At 46.3% G+C, this 19,925-nt stretch overlaps 1 protein-coding gene and 1 long non-coding RNA gene across 4 annotated transcripts in view; one reads left to right on the forward strand and one right to left on the reverse strand.

Moving 5' to 3' along the window:
• The window catches only part of NHSL2 (NHS like 2), a 113,224-nt gene that overhangs the window by 86,614 nt on the left and 6,685 nt on the right, over window positions 1-19,925 (reverse strand). Inside the window, exon 1 of one of the 3 annotated variants that reach the window (XM_083722078.1) lies at window positions 8,623-8,758. The exons of the other annotated variants lie outside the window; for them this stretch is intronic. The gene's annotated coding sequence lies outside the window, so the exon portion shown is untranslated. Of the gene's footprint in view, window positions 1-8,622; window positions 8,759-19,925 lie in introns of those variants that run through there. 3 annotated transcript variants of the gene reach the window in all.
• LOC310836815 lies at window positions 363-9,564 on the forward strand. The gene is made up of 3 exons (XR_014560220.1): window positions 363-545; window positions 4,684-4,753; window positions 9,489-9,564. It is a non-coding gene; the product is annotated as an uncharacterized lncRNA (long non-coding RNA).

Below are 19,925 nucleotides of genomic sequence, written 5' to 3' on the forward strand. Positions count from 1 at the left end.
ATATGCTTTAAATACAAGGTGTGGACGTGACCACATACTAACCTAATCATGTTCTCGTTCTACACTCCCAGGCTTCGCTATCTATACTCATGACACCCTGTAGGTGGCAGCAGCGGCTTAAGGCAGATTCCTGGGAGGTTAAGACTCCTTCCACACACTCTTTGCATTTGCGATCAAGCTTTTTCCGTATTGTCTTGCGCCTTATTCCAACATTTGCCAACGCGGGTCAGTTCATGCATCGCCAGAATGAAGTGGGCATTCAATGCAGTTTATTGAAATAAGTAAAAACCACACAGATCGGGTAACACCGGTGATGGCTTATCCGTATTTAACTTTTGCCTGCTCTTTCCAGCCATAGGTCTGTGCTGAATTGGAGTAATTCGAGTTTTCAGTAGATTGCTGTTTGCTCCGACTGAGCTTAAAGGAGTGGGTTTTCTCAGGGAAAGCTCCAGAGCAGAAAGAGAGAGAGAGAGAGAGAAAGAGAGAGGAGCTCTTGGACATGGAATTTTAAAGCGCAGACCATGCATGAAAAGCATGGAATAAAGGTAAATGTGGATAACCCCTCAGTAAGGGGGGGGGGTGACATTGCCCCACAGAAACTCTTCCATAGACATGGGTTGCCAACTTCTCCACTCCCTTTTCTCTGCCTTTAACATGCACACCAACATTTAGAAAGTACATTTTCTCCCCTTCACAACAAAATAATTAATAGTGGAAAGGCAGAAGTCTAAAAGGTTTTTTTAGAAAAAGGGTGGGAGGAGCAATGCTGTTGAGGCTTCACCTGCTGAGTTTCTGCCTGTTGCAAAATGGGAAGTGCTGAGACAGCTCAGTCAGTAGAGCATGAGACTCTTAAACTGAGGGTCGTGGGTCGGAGCCCCATGTTGGGCAAAAGATCCCTGCATTGCAGGGGGTTGCACTAGATGAACCTTCCTGTCCAACTCTACTATTCTATAATTCTGTGAAGCAAGCAAACAAAGAGGCACAGGGATCGCCCAGAAGAAAAAGTGCTTCTCCCCTCACAAGAGCCAAACCGTTAGCACAGAGTGTGCCAAGGTGCTTCTCACCTGCTTGCATCCCTGAAGGAACCGGCCTATGAAGCAGCCGACGATCTACCGCTTGGTGTTGCCCACTCCGTTCTCCCTTGGAGTCCTTTCTTGCCCTGCACCGACTTCCCAGCTGGGTGCATCTTCAGGAGAAATGTCTGCTCCTGGCTGTGCGATGAACCCCGGAGAGAGGGGCCTCTGAATAAGAGGCGTCTAGTGCGCTGCTCTCTTTCACTTGAACAGGCAAGCGACGCACACACAAAATGCCAATTCTCTGGGCAAGCACACTTGGCTCATTCAGCAGGGCAGAGTGCAAGGGAACCTCCCAGTCAGCCTCAGCACCCTCCACTGAAGCCACACTTTGTGCCAGCAGCCAATGCCCTGTGTATACTTGTGTGTGCACAGCCTTCGCTGGCTGCCTGGTGAGCTGCCAACGGGCACAGTGTGCTTGGTACTTTAGAGAAGTCTTGCCAGGAAGGGGAGGGGAGTGAGGTGGCGGTGGGAAAAGGCCTCTGAGAATAAGTCTTCCTGGATCTCGGATGTGATGGAGCTCAATGGATCTGTTGTCAGTTCCGCTCCTAGCCCTAGCCTGCTAGAGAGGGCCTGCGGTGGGCTGCCTTTTCTCTCCAGGTACCAAGCAGAGGCATGATTCTAACAGAGCCTGTGAATGCTTAAGAGCACAGAGGAAAACCTCTGAAATCTAAACACATTTATTAATGATTATGAGGATCCTACCACCGTGTGTGTGTTACCTGAATACCAGGCAACAGGTGGGCATTTCCTAGGAACGTCAGCTTGCAAGGGCTGCCTTTGGAGCTCTATAGATAAGCTGTGGGGAACCAGCTGCCCTCCAAATGTTGTTGGACTCCCACATTCATCAACCCTAGCCCAGCAGGGCCCCTTCATGGATCACTGCCTTGCCGTGGCGAAGGGGCTTGAATAACTCCGAGAAGCTATGAACTATGCCGAGCGGGGCACTCAAGATGGACAGGTCATAGTGGTCCGTATAGTTAAAGCTATGGTTTTCCCAGTAGTGATGTATGGAAGTGAGAGCTGGACCATAAAGAAGGCTGATCACCAAAGAATTGATGCTTTTGAATTATGGTGCTGGAGGAGACTCTTGAGAGTCCCATGGACTGCAAGAAGATCAAACCTCTCCATTCTTAAGGAAATCAGCCCTGAGTGCTCCCTGGAAGGACAAATCCTGAAGCTGAGGCTCCAATACTTTGGCCACCTCATGAGAAGAGAAGACTCCCTGGAAAAGACCCTGATGTTGGGAAAGATGAAGGCACAAGGAAAAGGGGACGACAGAGGACGAGATGGTTGGACAGTGTTCTCGAAGCTACTAGCATGAGTCTGACCAAACTGCGGGAGGCAGTGGAAGACAGGAGTGCCTGGCGTGCACCGGTCCATGGGGTCACGAAGAGTCGGACATGACTAAACGACTAAACAACAGCAACAAGCCTAGCAGGGATGGTGGGTATTGCAAATCAGTAGCATCTGATGGGCCAGGGTCTCCCAGTCCCTGCTGTAAATGTAACAGAACTTTTCTTGCCTTTGTATTATCTCTTCCTACTTGCCTCACTGAAAAGAAAAGATTGGATTTTCAATAGTTCCACAAAAATCAAAGGCCTGAGACAACAGGGCCAGATTTTACCGGAAGCCTCTTGTTTATTTTATACCACACAATTTACCTGTTTTTCAAAACTCGTTTAATGCCTTTCCACAGGTTCATCGCACAGCACTGCCACTCCAGGAAAGATGCATCAATAAGTATTAAATATAACAAGAACAGGCCAACTTTTCAGTGGTGGCTCCCCATTTGTGGAATGCCCTTTTCAGGGAAGCAAACCTGGTGCCATTGTTGTCTGTTTCTAGGCACCAGGCAAAAAACATTCTTATTTACCCAGGTGTTATGAATGAATTATAATAAATGTGGTGGTGGTGGAAGAAGAGGGGGAAACAAATAAGCAGCTGGATTAGTTTTGCTAAAGTTTCAGCCAGCCTTGCCTTCTGAATGGATACCCCATTTCTTTGCCCTGTCCTGTTTTTCTGCCTCTTCCCTAACTGAGAAGGCTCAGTCTTCATTGAAAAGTTTTGTCCCTCACTGCTCATCCATATTTTTGTTCTTTGGCAAAACATGGCCCAACCATGCTCGTTCCTCTCTTTTAAATTTCCCAGCGGCCTCATTTTGGCTACAATTCTGTCAGCACATACCAACTGAGTTTGCCTTTAGAACTGATGGTGTTTATTAAGTGCTATTCATGAGTGTTGCGGCCTCTTTGAACGCCTAATTCTCCACAAGGCCAGCCTCCTTAAAACCTCTGCTTGGTTTCTTCAAACCAGAAAGGGAGGTGCCCTTAAAGCAGGGGGGGCATCACTTTCAGCCCAAGGGCCACATTCCCTTGTAAACAACCTTCTGAGGGCCACATTCCAGTCATGGGTGGAGCCAGAGGCAAAAGTAGGTGGAGCAATGAATGCCATTTTTGCCTTTGTATAGTAGGTTATTTTTCACACCCATATTCACACATCCCTCTCTTATCCTCCAGGGCCAGTGAGAAATGTGGCCTTGAGAAAGCTGTTTGGGAGAGCCACATTTCGTTCCTGGGCCCAAGGTTCCCCACCCCTCTCTGAAAGATACATATTCAACAAAATCCAATTATCCTAACAACCACAGCACCACCACGAAATTGGTTGTGTGATCTCTTTTCTGCTTTTCTGCCATAGTTCCTGATCCTGGCTAGGCAATGTCCACACCTCCAGAATGCAACATCAGAGGCTTTGTGGGAAATGTAAATGTTGCCTGGCCCCCGGGAGTCTGGGAGATCTCATTTTAATTTCCAACAATGCCCCACAGCAACACTATGTCACGAGATGGCAGAAAACCAGGGTTCAAATCTCCAAGCAGCTGTGAAGTTCTCAGAGCGGCCTTGAGCCAGTGACTATTTGCATACACACCATACATTTGAAGCACATGACTCTTTCCCCACCCCCTGCAAAAAAAATAATAAACCCTGGGGACTGTGGTTTACCCCTCACAAACCTACAGTTCCCAGCACCCTTAACAGATTACCCAGATTCTTTCGGGGGAGGCCATGTGCTTTAAATGTGTGTCAAATGTATGGTATGTACACAGCCACTGTCCCTCATCCTAACCTACTTCACAGGGTTGTTGTGAGGAGGATGCCCTGACTAGAGCTGGGGGGGGGGGGGGACGACCTTGTATGCGATGTTGTTTGCTCCTTGGACCAAAGCTGGGATACAAATGTAATAAGTAAATAAATAAATACCCGCCACTTGGATGTAAACCCACATGGCACCAGAGGGCCTTCTCAGATCTGGAGCCAGCCCTCCTCTCCCACATCCTAGCCCCCAAACATTCTGCATCTTTAAGCAATCCTTGAGCAGAAAGCTGTTGTGTGTAACCCTTTTATAGACACCACGGATGGCGTGAGCCCATTGCTGGCAAGATAGGAAAACACACACACACAAACACGCACAAAAGAGAGACCACCCATTAAGTGGGATTTACAAGATGCTTCTGGCGCAGGCTTTGGCTCCCAGCACAGACTGTTCCTGCCCCAGACAAGCACAAGCAGTTTTGCCCCATAATTCTTTATTCTTTCATCTCCCTTGACAGGTCTCGGCCATTCCTCTTCCCAAACCACATTTCTTTTGCATCATCAGGACAGTTTAAAGACTTGGAAAAGGTGGGATTTGCTTAGTCTTCCAATTAGCAGCGCTGAAGGAGTTTTTGTGTGCAGGGGAGTGAATCAGGGGGTCTCTCCCTGCTGTACCTACCGTTTGCTTTGTGACCTTTCTAGATCACTCCCTGGCCAGCAAACAAAAGGAATTTCTTTTCAAAGTACCCTAAGTGTGCCTCAAACCATTTTGCCTTTTCTTTATCTGTTTATGTGATGCTTTGTAGAGTGGAAGAGAATAGGTCCCTGTCCCAAGGAGGTCACAATCTAAATATCTGAACAGGGCAAACTAGAGCTAGAGAGGAGACATTGGAGACATGGTAAAGTAAGAGAGTGCATTGGTTGGGGGGGGGGGAGAGAAAGAGAGAGCAATGTGCAGCTGTTTCCTTTTCACAAGCTTAGCCTTAGAGCAGATGTGGGGAACCTCTGACCTTCCAGATTGCTGCTGAGCCACAATTGTCATCATCCCTGGCCACTGGCCATGCTTGCTGGGGCTAATGGGGGTTGTAATTCAGCAGCATCTGGCGGGCCAAAGGTTCCCCACACCTGGCTTACATACAGATTCATTTTAAACAGAGTATGGAAACATTGAGCACCATCGTTTATCGACTGCTGGGATAGCTCAATTGGTAAAGCATGAGACTCTTGAGGTCAGAGTTGAGAGTTCAAGCGCCACGTTGGGCACAAGATTCCAGGGAGCTGGAGTTTGTCCACAGACAGCTTTCCAGGTCATGGGGCCAGCAAGACTAAACCGCTTATGGCACAAAGGAACACCGTGACGGAAGCCAGAGCACATGGAAACACCGTTTACCTTCCCGCCACAGCGGTACCTATTTATCTACTTGCACCAGCGTGCTTTCGAACTGCTAGGGACAGAGCAACAGGAGCTCACTCCATTGTGGGGATTCGAACCGTCAACCTTCCAATCAGTTAAGACCATAGCACCACCTGCGTCCCAGTATAAAACACTGCAAGTGTGTTTGTTGGGGGGACGGGGACTGGCTGGTTTCTCACAAACAAATGAAAAGAATAGTGACTGTAACTTGTTGCCTAAATATAGCTCAGGTTCTACAGATGCTAAACATGCACTCTCTCTTTAAAAAAGGAAGGAAGAAACCAGGGAATCTGGAGATTATGGTTCATCCAAGGGGGATTCCCTCCCCCCCCCACACACACATACACCATATCACCCTGTAGACACCCATGATTCCTGATAGTAATGTGTTTTATGAAGAACTCATTCCCAGATTTGCTTGTGTTCCTATTTCCTCCTCCCTCCCATTTTGCTCTTATCTTGTAACTATTACATTTTAACCCTGAAGGCAGGGACTGTATAGTTGTCGTTTTAACCTTTGTAGAACTCTTAGCCTGCGCGCACATTACCAACCTAAAAAACAGCAAAGTCATCGTTTTTCTCAATTTGGATTGAAGCTGGTTTGTTAGGGGAACTCATAAAAATGCAGTATTTCATAAGAAACAAGAGGTATGGATTTTGGTTAATGTGTGCACTCCACTTTCCAAACTGATGGTGGGAACGCAATGAGTGTAAACAGGAGCATGTAAACAGGACCCTTAGAAAACTTAAAGCAAGAAAGAAGGAATGCCAGTGCAACAATCTGCAACAGAGGGACAATACGATGACATGGGCAACTCTCCTGCAACACAGCTGTATCCAAATGGCTTAGTGTCTAAAGGAGATAGCAGTCTGTGTCCAAGTGGGAATTTTCTCAAGTGTAGAGTGCCATTTCATGACGCTGAAATTCCCTCTGCTGTGCAAACTAATCGAAGTACACAACCAAATTCTTGCTATGCAGGGGTCATATTTGCAGATCTACATTCGGCCACTGGTCCATCTAACTCAGTATTGTCTTCACTGACTGCCAGCAGCTCTCCAACATCTCAGGCAGAGATCCCTTTCCCAACCCTGGTGCAAAGACCCCTTTTTCTTATCTTTTGAAGCGGAGGCCTGATGGAGTCAGCTGTCAATAAAATAGCATCTCCTTCATTTATAGTCAAAAGACGAACAACACCATTATTGTTACTAGCAGTAGTAGTAGTATTAGTGTGATTTGCAACTTTATGGTGCACAATTTATGCACCTGAGTTATCATCATATAAAATAATACATGTGCATGCATGGATCTGATAACCATGCCACACATTGTTTGTCAGATGGGCACCAATGCTACACCTTCTTTCACAAAGGAAAAAGGAAAAGAAAGCGAATGCATGCAAGTTTTCAGAGGAAGATCTGCTATGAAACTAATAAAGCTTAAGCTTTGGGGATGCTAATCTTGGAGAGGCCCAAGTGATGACTTTAGCCCACATTGCTTTAAAAATTTGCTTTAAAAAGTGCCTAATGCATGTATATAACACTACCCTAATTCCCCCCCCCCCCATAACTCAAAAACTGTAAAGCATAGGGAATTTTTTATCCACACCAGTGACTTGGACATGTTAGATAATCCAGTACAACTTCAATCAAAATCTTAATTGTAGTAGTTACTATCAGGGGTGTCTTACCCATAGAGGCTAGTGGCGCAGGGTGCCAGGGTGCCAAGTTCTGGAGGGTGCCAGGGAAGAGGTGGAGGCTGGATGCGGTGTCTCCTGGAATCAGCTCGCTGCCCTCGCCTGCCTCCGCCATGCCGAAGCAGCGCCACACCCGGAGCCTCCGTCTGCCGTGGCCACCATGGCACGAAGCGGCCAGCCTCCGCCTCTTCCCCACCGGAAGAGCCACCCTCCAGCTGATGCCCGCCTCCTCCAGCCCCACCGGCAGCACCGTCCTCCCTAAAAAACTCTGGGAAACGGGGGGGAGCAGGGCGGAGGGAACTTTGTACCATGGCGTCGGATATGCTTAAAACGGCCCTGGTTACTATTTTTAAAAAAATATGGTGGTCTGTCATGGAACAACCCCATTGAAGGAGATAACAGTGGTTGTCCAGACCTTGCTGCTGGTTGTGAAGGGGCCCCCGTAACAGTGCAAACTTCAGGGCCCCCCAAAATGTAGGTCCGCCCCTGACAGTGTGGCCAGCTTTACAAGAAAACTGTTCATGCTACCAGTTTCGGCTGCTGAGTAAATATTTGAGGAGACAGCCTGTGATAAGTACGCTCCCCTGCTGAGTCTGGTGCCCTAGGTCAAATCCCTGGCATCTCCAGGTAAGGCAGGGAGAGAACCTTGGTCTGAATCCCTGGAGGTCCCATCCACACTTCCGTTTGTCCCTTAATGTCAAGTCACAGGTCTGAGAGGTGTTCCACCTCTGTGGAATCATATAATTGTAGAGTTGGAAGGGACCCCCAGGGGCCATCTAGTCCAACCCCCCTGCAGTGCAGGAATCTTTTGATGAATGTGGGGCTATAGAACCAACAAGACTGAGATTAAGAGTCTCATGCTCTGCCGACTGAGCTATCCCAGGTACGTCCAGCTGCTTTCCTTGGAAACCCCAAAGTTTACTGCTTTATTGGAACAAACATAACTCAGTTGGTTGGATCGTGGTGCTGATAATGCCAAGGTTGCAGGTTCGATTCTTGTATGGGACAACTGCATATTCCTGCATTGTAGAGGGTTGGACTCACTAGATCAGCACTTCTCAACCTGTGGGTCCCCAGATGTTGTTGGACTACAACTCCCATCACCCCTAGCTAGCAAGGCCAGAGCTCAGGGATGATGGGAGTTGTAGTCCAACAACATCTGGGGACCCACAGGTTGAGAACTGCTGCACTAGATGATCCTCAGGATTCCTTCCAACTCTACAATTCTATGATTCCGTCAACCCAGACTGCTGAGGCACAGGTAGAAGAAAGAATTCAGCGTACCTCAGCAGAGCATCCACCCAAGCTACCGAAGGAGACAGGTGAGTAGCCCGCCTCTGCAGATTTACCTGTGTTCCATGGTGTTCATCCTCATCACATGCCAAAAAAGGACCGGACCATCACAAGATCTCTGCTCCGTTCAGCCACAGCCTGAAGAAGGGAAGAGAGGCAGCCCCGACACTCGCTTGCTCACTCACTGGGAGGAAAGCTACGCTGTGGGAGTGGCAAGACAGGAGGGCTGGGGGAGGTGGCTGTCGGAGGAGCAAACACTCCTTTCCAGACACCCACGCAGGAAGGGAAGGCAGAAAGCAGGAGGGAAGATGCAAGCCGGGGGAGTCAGGTGGTGCCAGGCCCAGCCACCCATCTCTGCCTGGTGGTGCAGTGTGGAAATAGGAAACTGCCACATGGAGCAGGAAGCAGACACATTTCAAGCACATCAAAGAGATAGACATGATTATATTATTGGTTTTCGCAATCACACTTTTTACATGTGTCTGATTTTCCCAAATTAAATTAATTTTATTGTATTTGAACATCACTCACTCTAATAAAATGATAGAAAGGCAGGAGTTGGAGGGGCCCACAAGGGCCATTTAGTTCAATCCCCTGCAATGCAGGAATCTTTTGCCCAACACGGGGCTCAAACCCACAACCCTGAGATCAAGAGTCTCACGCTCTACCGACAGAACTATTCCAGTGTCCCAGTTAAGTCAGGCTGTGAATTCCGCCAAAGATTATAGTGAAAATGGCGGCACTGATATGTTGCTGGACTACAACTCCCATCAACTCCACCCAATGGTTGACGTCCATTGGAGTGTAGTTCAAAATTGGGAGGGTACCTAGCTGAGGAAGGCTGAAATAGAGCCTAGAGAGAGTCCAACTTCTCCCACTTATTTCCAATTGAAAATCGTTTTTTATCTTTTCTTCCCATAAGGGCTTGAAATGACAAAACGAAACGAAACTGACACTCCATTGATTTGCACCGCATGCAAATAGGCATATGTGCATGATATTTATTTATTTTTATTAAGGGTTTTCTTGTTTTACAGTGTAAGTGTAATGCCTCGTATTTCCCCCCCCCCCCCATGTAACATTTTTACAAATCCATTTCATTTGTTGAGGCATTAGGGGGAAAAGAAAAAAAAGAAAAGAAAAGAAAAAAAGAAAGGGGGGTGGAGGGAGGGGAGATGGATGGGGGTGGGGTCGGGTAGCGGTGTTTCTATTATGCTTAATGTATGTAGTTTGGTGTCAGCGTGCTTGTGTTGTTCACTTGTGTTCCTTTGGTGGCGAGAGAGGTTGGGGTTGGCCTAGGATGTGATTGTTTGTTTGTGATTGGCTGTGGTGATCTTTGTTTTCATGTGTGAGTAAGGTGGGTGGGTGTTTTGGATCAGGTTAGCCATATTGATTTGTATGCTGTTGGTGGATTATTGTCATTGTCCTGTTGGGCTGTGTATGTGATAAAGGGGAGCCATACCGGGGTGAAGGTGTCTTCTTCTGTTTGTCCCCGTGTCAGTTTCAGTTTATTAGTTAATTTTTCTAGTAGGGCTGTTTCCCATACTATTTGGTACCATTGGTTCATGCTTACTCCTGACAGGTCTCTCCAGTGTCTGGTTATGTGGTTTCTGGCTGCTGAAAGTAGGTGGGTTATGAGTTCTTTGTGGTGTAAATGGGCATTGTTGTCTTGGAAGATGTTTAGTAGGGCCAATTCTGGGGTGAAGTCTAATACTTGCTTAGTTATTTTACCTATTTCTTGTATGGCTGTTGTCCAGAATAGTTGGATTTTGGGACACTCCCACCACATGTGAAGGTATGTGCCTGTGGAGGTGCACCCTCTCCAGCATTTTGGTGAGGTTCCTGGGTGTATTAGCGCTAGTTTCCTTGGTGTTAGGTACCACCTGTAGGTGAGTTTCAGTGTGAGTTCTTTTCTTTTCGTTGATATGGATTTAAAGGGGGGTTTAGACCACATTCTGGTCCATTGAGTGGAGTTAATCTCATAGCCTATGTCATTCTCCCATTGTTTTTTGATTGCGTCTAGGGGATTTGCGGGATTTTGGAGTAGTATTTTGTATATTGCGGATACCGTCCCTTTACCATTTCCCTTTGTTGTTAGGAGGAGGTTTTCAAAGGTTGTCAGGGGCCTAGTTGCTGCTGATTTTACTGTTGGGTTGTTTAAAAGGGCATGTAGTTGGTGTTGTATTAACCAGGGCATTTGGGTGTCTTCTAGTTTGTCTTGTATTTCTTGTGTTGACAAGGGTTTGTTATTTTTATAAAAGTCTATTAGGCGATATAAGCCTTTGGTTCGCCAGGTTTTGTGCTGCATGGTGAAATAATGGAATCCCCAACATAGAAGCATATTACATTGCCAACCAAATACGTCATATAATCCCATACATACTAGAAGATGAGACAAAACAATGGGTACACCTAGAGAGGGACACAATTGAAAATACCTGCACCACAACATACCCACTCCTCCCAAACAAACTAAAGAAAATTCCCACAACACATAACAGGTACACACAGACCATGCTCAAAGCATGGAAAACACAAATAGGCAAACTATCCCCAACCCCATCCCCACTAATCCCCCTAGGCATATGTGCATGAGAGCAGTAGAGAGAACTGTGTCACATTCCAGTTGACAATCAAGACAACGTCAACATTTCCAGTGACAGCCTTTGGCCCTCTCGGATTACCACGCTGTTCTCAGCAGAGGGCTTCACAGCACAGAGATAGGAGGCAGAGGTTGTGCAGTGCAGGTGTGTGACCTTTCAGGCCCAAAGCGAAATGACCCATTGGAGACCCCTCCTCCGGGGCCAAGCAAGCCCACACGTGGTGAGCCAGAGTCCTGCATTTCCTGTCTCAGCGCCAAGGCACGCTTCCTCTCTGCCAAAACCCACACCCCTTGGGCTGCCCATTGGACCAGAGCCTGCAATCTGGAAGTGATTTTCTTGCTCGGCTCAGCCTGGCCTGCTTGGGAACGAGCCTCTGGCCCCACAAATTCTACTTGGATGGAAATATCTTCTTGCTTTCCCTCCAGTTGGAATCCACAGCCAGCCACGGATAACAAAACATGTTTCTGGGCAGAACTGCAAGCATAGTACAGCACCGAGTCATGTAGTACGTTTATTGCAGATTTGTTTTGTCCCCTTACGAATAGAAAAATAAGCATGACATGCTTCAGTACGGGATATTGGGAGACACAAGACCTGAAACATACTGAAAATTGCAGTAGGTATTTCTAAAAGAAGCATCCATATGTACACATGCACAAAATGGGCAGGGCCAGAGGAAAAAGGGAGCCGAGCAATTAATGCACTTGTTGCTTCTCTACAGACCTCTCTCTCTTACCAACTTCAATGTGACCAGAGTTCAAGGCCACATTCCAGCCAAGTGAAAACATTTAATGAGGTAGTTAGTAGGGCCTTCAAGGGGTGTGGCCTGGGGGAGGGGGTGTGGCCTGCCAATTCCAAGAGTCTGACAGAGAGGCCTAGATAGCTGCATTTGGCCCCTGTGCCAGAGGTTCCTCACTTCTGCTTTTTAAGCTATTTTCACCCAATACAAGCCCCCTCTCCCAAGCCCAACACATAAGGCGAATTTGTATTGCATCCTTATTTATTCAAGAACTGCATTGGAGCATTAGGGGAATATGGTTTGCATAGGTCTGGGAAATGGGAATCAGTCCAATTTGTATCAAAATCTGCAAAGATCTAATTCCTCAAAGTTCTCCAATAAGGAAGCATTTCCAGCCTTTAGCCTTTTTCAAGTGTTTCCCCAGTTCAGGCGCTTCAGCGCCTTTTGAAACATTTCAAGGGAAGGCACAAAAAAAGAAGTAAAAATGCAGTATAAACACCAACAACTGGGAAACACTGGCTGCAAGCGCTCCAATTGGAGAACAGCCTTTACCAAAGGTGTCATGGGCTTTGGAGAAGCTCGAACTCAGGACGAAAGGGAGAAACGTGCTAAGAGGAAGGCACATTTGGCAAACCCCCACCGTGATCAACTCCTGCCTGGAAATCTATGTTTCCACTGCAGGAGGATGTGTGGATTCAGAACTGGCCTCCGCAGTCACTTATGGACTCACTGTTAGAACCGTGTTCATGGAAGACAATCTTACTCGGCTACGAGTGATCGCCAAAGAAGAAGAAAAGTGCCTAAAGGAAGGAACCAACTGACCCTCCCTGGGGAGAACATTCCACATTCAACAAACGGAATATTTTACAATAATTTATTTTAAATACCATCACTCCCTTATGCCACAGGTCCTCAAGGAGGCTTACATACCAAACCTAAAAAGCAAAACAAAAAAACCCTCACCAAATTGTTAAAATGCAGGAAGCAGATTAAACCATGAAACAGGGTACCACCACAGAATAGGCCCTGCTCATGGAGGTTTTGTTTCTCACATCTGGAACAGGACCACCAATGATAATCTGGGCAACCAGGTGCATTCATGCAGGAGGAGATAGTTATTGCTTTTCTCTAGCATCTCAAGATCTGCAAAGCTTGCCTAAGATCCCAAGAGCTGAATTGCCTAAATTCAGAGCAAAACATTTTTGCTTCAGTTAATGGCGCTTTGTAAATCAAAGTGTTTTTGGAAGGACCTCAGCTGTGTAGGAAAGAGCTTTGCACAGCCCCTGCAAATCACTACTGTGATCTCTCAGCCAGGCTTGCTGCCTAGAATGAAGAACTACAGAGTGTGACCTAGCGCTCAAATTAAGAGGAAGCCTTGCTGAACTGAGCTGCTTTGTCTTGAACCTTATTATGGGAGACACTCAGGGCTTATCCACACTTACCTTTCTTCCATGATTTCCAGGCACACTCCACACTTTAAAGCTCTTTTTTCTTTTGCTCTGGAGCTTTTCCCGCAAAAACCTGCTCTTTAAATCTGAATCAGAGCAAACAGCAATCCACAAAAAAACCAAATTGCAGTTTGTTGTGCTTCACCTGTGTCTGGAAAGAGCAGAGCAAAATTTAAGTGTGGATAAGCCCTCAGCCCACAATGCACACATCCGAAGCATTATTCTGACTGCTTTGATCCTTTTGCTGTTAGCATGAGCCTGAAAATTTGTCATGAACTCGAGCTACATCCTGCTTGGAAGTAACTTAATTCAAGCTGCACACCCATAGTATAGACCATGTTTGGAAAATGCAGCTGACTCCTTTATTCCCTCTTGTTTGTTCCAGACCTCAAGCCTGCAAAGTCAGAGGGCACGGAACGGCTGGTTTTTTGCCACTAAACACCAGTAAACAGTTTATTTCAAAGAAGGCGTGGAATAGGCTTCTGAATCCAGTGCTCGGAGCAAAGAAGATTGACTCATGCAGAATTAGCTGTTCTTTTCGGAGTGGGGTGCAAGAGGAGGAGGAGGAGGAGTGCTTTTTCAGCCAAAATGCAATTTTGAAGATGGTGGTAGTCTTCTTCTGTAGGTGGGATGTGCAATAAATTAGGGATATGTGGGGGAGAAACCTGCAACCAAATATTGCAGTGCATCACCATCCTCAAACAAGAATGCTCCTGTTCATGGGTCCAGCCAGCTTTGAACCCCTATGGCAATAGTCATGCCTTGAAGGAGAAAAGAGAGACTGTTCTTGGAATGGTAGAAGGGATGGACAATATGTTCATTTCAGGTGGGGGTTTTGTCCAGTTTCACATTCCTCTTCCACCCCAGTTTTAAATTCAGCCCTCCACATTTCTGCATAGGTTTATTTTTATTTACCCAAAAAAGTCACCAACATATTAGTGCATTTCCCCCTAATATACTGTTGTATATGCAGCTTTGCTTAATATAGCTTTTCATTTTATGGAAGCACATATAACATAATCCAGAAATGCAAAATTGAGAAGAACAGAGGAAGTGGCAGACTCTGAGTCTACCTAGCTCAGTACTGATTGCACCAGTGTCTTCCGCCTTGAGTCCCAAAATGTTGTTGGACTCACCCATCATCGCTAACCATTGGGCAAGCTGGCAGTGGAACGTGGGATCTATAGACCAACAACATCTGGGCACCCAAGATTGAAGAACCCTGGCCTATGATGACTGCAATAGTACTCCAAGGTCTCGGTCAGAGAAAATTCTATCACCTGATTGTTTTTAAACCAGAGATGCCAAGGACTGAACTTGTGTCTTCTGCACACAAAGCATGAGCTCTGCTACTGAGCTACAGCCTTGATCCCTATGCAGACAGAGCACCACAAAGATCTCCACGGCATTTCTGTGTATGCTGCACACCTCTGTTCCTTGCATAGGTAAAGGGACCCCTGACCATTAGGTCCAGTCGTGGCCGACTCTGGGGCTGCGGCGCTCATCTCGCTTTATTGGCCAAGGGAGCCGCCGTACAGCTTCCGGGTCATGTGGCCTGCATGACTAAGCCACTTCTGGCAAACCAGAGCAGCGCACGGAAACGCCGTTTATCTTCCCGCTGGAGCGGTACCTATTTATCTACTTGCACTTTGACATGCTTTCGAACTGCTAGGTTGGCAGGAGCAGGGACCGAGCAACGGGAGCTCAGCCCGTCGTGGGGATTCGAACCGCCGACCTTCTGATCGGCAGGTCCTAGGCTCTGTGGTTTAACCCACAGCGCCACCCACGTCCCGTTCCTTGCATACAGGGGTCCATTTATGACCTCTCTGCCAAGGGGGCTTTCAGATCCTGGGACCAGCAGAGCTAGGGAGATTCTCAAATTTGCCCCCCCCCCCACATTCTGGCTCAGCCTGCTGCAAGCAAGAGTGTCAGGCTTCTGCTTTTTAAAACTGCTTTCCCACCCCCACCACAAACCTCCCCACCGCCATGCAGGTTGGAAAGCAGGCGAATCTCTCCAGAACAAGCATCCACTCACGGCATACAGAACTCACCCAGGATGCAGAGCCAAAAGTTCCACTCTGACTCAAACAGTTACAAGGGGAAGGAAAATAAAAGAGACAGCACAATAAGCAAAGTCAGCACCTTTTTTCCGCCTCGCAGCATCCTGCCTTCACCAAGGCCTTTTAAGCAGCGGGAGAGCTTCATCCTGTAACACTGTATTTGTTCTGGCCTTCAGGAGGGACAAAGCATCCTACTGACTAGGACCAGGAGTACCTAGTTTCCAATTCAAGCACAGAAACCCTGCTTTCCATAGAATGTCAAGGGCAAGGGTGAGGGTGAGAATCTGTTGGCCATCAGCCCCTGTGCCAAAACAGCTTTTCTACAACTGGTGCAAACTGAGCCCTGCTTGAGTCTTGTCTGCACTATTCATTTAAAGCAGTATTTTGTCGGCATCCATCTGTCTTGAGAAACAGTGGAGTGCACCTCTGGGGGCGGAGTCAAACCTCTCTGTGTTAGCAGCACCGCAAGTGGGCAGTGTGTGTGGAAGTTATGGACCCGCTTCTCAGCCTCGCTGAGAAGAAAGAAAAGCAGAGCAATTATGTTTGGCACCAGCTCGGCTGAAGGAGTTGCTGGAAGGAGGCGTACAAGGTGCTATTCAACTGTCTTAGGGAATCCACTCTGGATTTGTGTAGGGTTTCCTCCTTAGCCTTTTCTTCCTGTGAAAATATCCTGCAAGGCCCCTGAAGTTTAGGATCAGTCTTCCTCCTAGATGGGCTACCTTTCCAGGTTGACAAGCCCCTCAATTCTCTCTACGGCATGTGTAGAAACTGCCTTTTTGAACCCACTATTGGTCTTGTCCACTCAATCTACTAGTGCCTATCTTTGCATGCAGGGGAATATGACACCACTTAAAAGAGTCATGGTTTCCCCCAAGTAATCCTGGGAACTGTACTCAGAGTTGTTAAGAGACACACACACCCCAGTCTGTACCCCCTACTTCATTATTGTTAACAATATTTAAAAATGAAAACATCAGTTTGAGATACAAAGTACTGATTCCTTTTCAGGGGTGCCAACTTGAATAAAATATTGTGGGGGCCTAGGTCGTCTTCTTTGGCGATCACTCATAGCTGAGTAAGATTGTCTTCCACAAACACGGTTTTAACAATGAGTCCTTAAGTGACTGTGGAGGCCAATACTGGATCCACACGTCCTTCCACAGTGGAGACATAGGTTTCCAGGCAGGAGTTGATCATGGTATGGATTTACCAAGTGTGTCTTCCACCTCAATCACATGACACGGTGCACACACACCATTTGAATGGCAATGCCCATCAACGGGGGGGGGGGGGAGGGGCTCAGATATTTTATTGCAGGGGCCAAAGCCCCACAGCCCCTGGCGGTTGGCTTCTATGTTTCTTTTAGTAGCAGTTCAACAACTTGTCGCCCAAAACTTTTGAGCATTTGCAAATGTCACCATGGCAACAGAAAGTTTGGACTGCAGCACATTCAGAACAACTGACCAAGGAAGTTAAAGCCTTAGCAAGAAAGAGAGAAGAGGATGGTTTTATAGAAGCATTGCATCCTTTCATCACATACTCAACAGAACATCAAATACAGTGGACTCACATTGGAAGCTTTGCAGTAACGTTTCCCCTTAGGATTCTGTGCTTTGAGGGAGGGTGGGAGGGTAAATGTACGTTAATAGGGGTTATGTTCTCATGTTCCTTTTGAAAAACCAATTAAAAACATTTATTTTAAAAGTGCTACTCCCCCAGGATGGCCTCACGATGCATTATGAATTGCTAATTTTATTCCTATACCAAACATTTTATTTCACTGTACTAAAAAAAATAAATCCATCTTTTTCAAAGCTAAAAGAAAAGAAGCACGGACGCAAGAAGGGTCCTGCAATTTCAGACCAAAGGCCTGTTTAGTCCAGCATCTTGTTTCTCATGCTGGCCAACCAGATGCTGATGTGAAGCCCAGAAACAGGACTTCATCGCAAACAGCTGTCTTCTCTGGTGAACGGTATTCAGAGGCGTGTGGTGTTTGAACACTGAGCTACAGAGGGGTGAATTAGATTAGGGTAACAGCCAGGAGTTTAAACACCCGCTTCTTTGGCTCTGATCAAAGTGATCCATTCCTGACCAGCTGCTGTACAATGAGTAATTAAATAATTAAAAAGATGGGAGATAGGTCTTATAGGTCTATGACATTGTGCCTGGCTTTGCCCACAGCAAAAGTTCTCCACATCTGGAATGCCCTTCTCAAACAGATCCAGCAGTCTCATTTTGGTACATTTTTCTCATGCAAATAAATACATCTTCTTCAAAAAGGAAGATTGGTGTTTTTATAAAGTTGGCTTATGGATGTTTTGTTTGATGTTGTTTTATTTTAAACAGAATAGGTTGTTTCATGTGTCCCAAGTTTTATTGTTTCAGCTGTCGGCTGATTGGAGGTATCTTCTTGAAAGAGAAATATAAATTACGTAAAGAAAGAATTTTGAGCCAGTGCTCAGCAGAGGTTATCCCCTAATCTGCTTCGCAGTTCCAAGGCTCAGATTATATAAAGCAAAAAGGAAGAAGAGTGCCTTTAAGCATATACAGAATGTACTGGGGGGAGGCATGGTTTGGGTCTTCCAGATTGTCCACTGCCCCAGAAACTCCTGTTTCAACAGTGGGGTTGACTGAACCAAAATGAAATACTTTTGGAAGCTGCGTACACACAATACGTATATTTAAAGCACATTTAAACTACATGACTTCCCCCAAATAATTATTGGAATGGTAATTTACCCTCTAACAGAACTACAGTTCCCAGCAACCATAACAAACTACCTGATCCTTTGGGTGATACCATGTGCTTTAAATGTATGGTTGTGTACATAGCCTAGTCTCATTGATTTATGTAGGTGAGTTTTTAGCACATAGCTTGTTTTCCAACCAAAGTGAAAAGGACTTAAAAGTGCTGGAACTTAAGCTGGATCATGTCCTACATGCTTTGCAGTCTTTGTATGATTTTATTCTCTAACTGCCCTGTGAAATTGCTTGACATTGTTCCCATTCTACAGATGGATCCTCTCCAATCCAGCTCCGTCTCCACATGGCTGACTTCACAGTTTTGCAGCGGACTGTGTATGCAGGCTCAGGGGAATAAGGGATTCACTTTCCCATTTCCTGTAGTTCATTCCCAGACTCCAACAATTTAAAAATCTCCTCCAGTTTGTTCCCAAAGCCGCAGTCCAAAGCTGGAAACTCATCCACTCTCTGCCCTGTGTGAAAACAGTTCCTTCCTGTATGTTGGATCCAATTTTAAATGGTGTTCTTGCTTTAGATTTCACTTTTGCTCCCACTCATAACTTCCTGAATCTGAAAACCTATGAATCAACCCAAACCTCTTACACCCCTATATTCCAGAAAAGCAAAAGGGAGGATCCAATTACAAGAGCAGACATTTGGCCTTATACATGCACAGCCCAGCCTGAGCCATGGCACATCACTGCTTGTTTCCAGAAATAATTTATAACATCCAGGTTTCAATCAAACAGAGCCGGCCCTACCATTAGGCAAGATGTGAGGAACCTTTGGCCCTCCAAATGCTGCTGAACAGCAAGTCCCATCAGCTCCAGCAAACATAGCCAATGATGGACATTGTAACAGTCCAGCAATAATCTGGAGGACAAAAGATTCCCTACACCTGGTCTTTAGACCCCGTTCCCTCCGAGGCCTGTTTCTGTCATTCCCACCTTGTCTAGGAGACCTATTTTGTCTAAAAAAAAACACTTCCATTTGCTCCATCAGTAGGGATCTCTTTGGTAGAGCTGTAGAGTTCCTCTGTTCTTGGTGTGTGTGTGGGGGGGGTAGCTATCTCATTTGGGGACAACCTGAGGTAGCCAAGCCAGGAGCTTGAGGGCTTCGCGTCCTGGTTGGCCCCTGCCATGTCGTACACCAATGGAGGCTGGGACTGAAGGTCCGCATCTATGCATTTGAATGAGCCTCCAGACATCCTCTTGCCAACTAGACATTTTGGAGAGAAGGACCGCAAATGTGGCCCCACCTTGGCCCCATTGTGAGCATCCTTCCCAGCCAATCTGTTTCTTAGTGTTTCTAATCTTTCCAAAATTTCAGCTTGGGCTGAATGACCAAAATCGGCTTATTAGAGCATTTTCTTCTGTAGGGAAAATGTCCTTTCGCTCGCTCATAGGGTATTGCGAGTCGTATAGGGATGTGCCTTTCCTTTTTTATTTTGGTGACTCTTGTTTATGATGGTCAAGCTGGACCTTTTGAGGTCAGTTTTGCTTTTTAGATTTTTTCTGATCCTCATTTGCTATTGGCTTGTTGCCCTTGGCATCAAAGAAGGAGATCTTTGGTACCCTATTTTCGAAAAATCTTAGTGTTACTATCCTTTCCTTTATGAGTAGATGTCTTGCTCTGTGGATAAGGTTGGTCAGGTTTTGATCATGGAAGGTGATCATTGCTTGTACCGAGTGACCATCATAGTATAAATACTCTATAGAACCTGTATCAGTTGGCTTTACTACACCTGGCTGTGTATCATTTAAGATG

Source organism: Podarcis gaigeae (assembly GCF_964106915.1).
Source record: "Podarcis gaigeae genome assembly, chromosome: Z".
NCBI classification, from domain to species: domain Eukaryota; kingdom Metazoa; phylum Chordata; class Lepidosauria; order Squamata; family Lacertidae; genus Podarcis; species Podarcis gaigeae.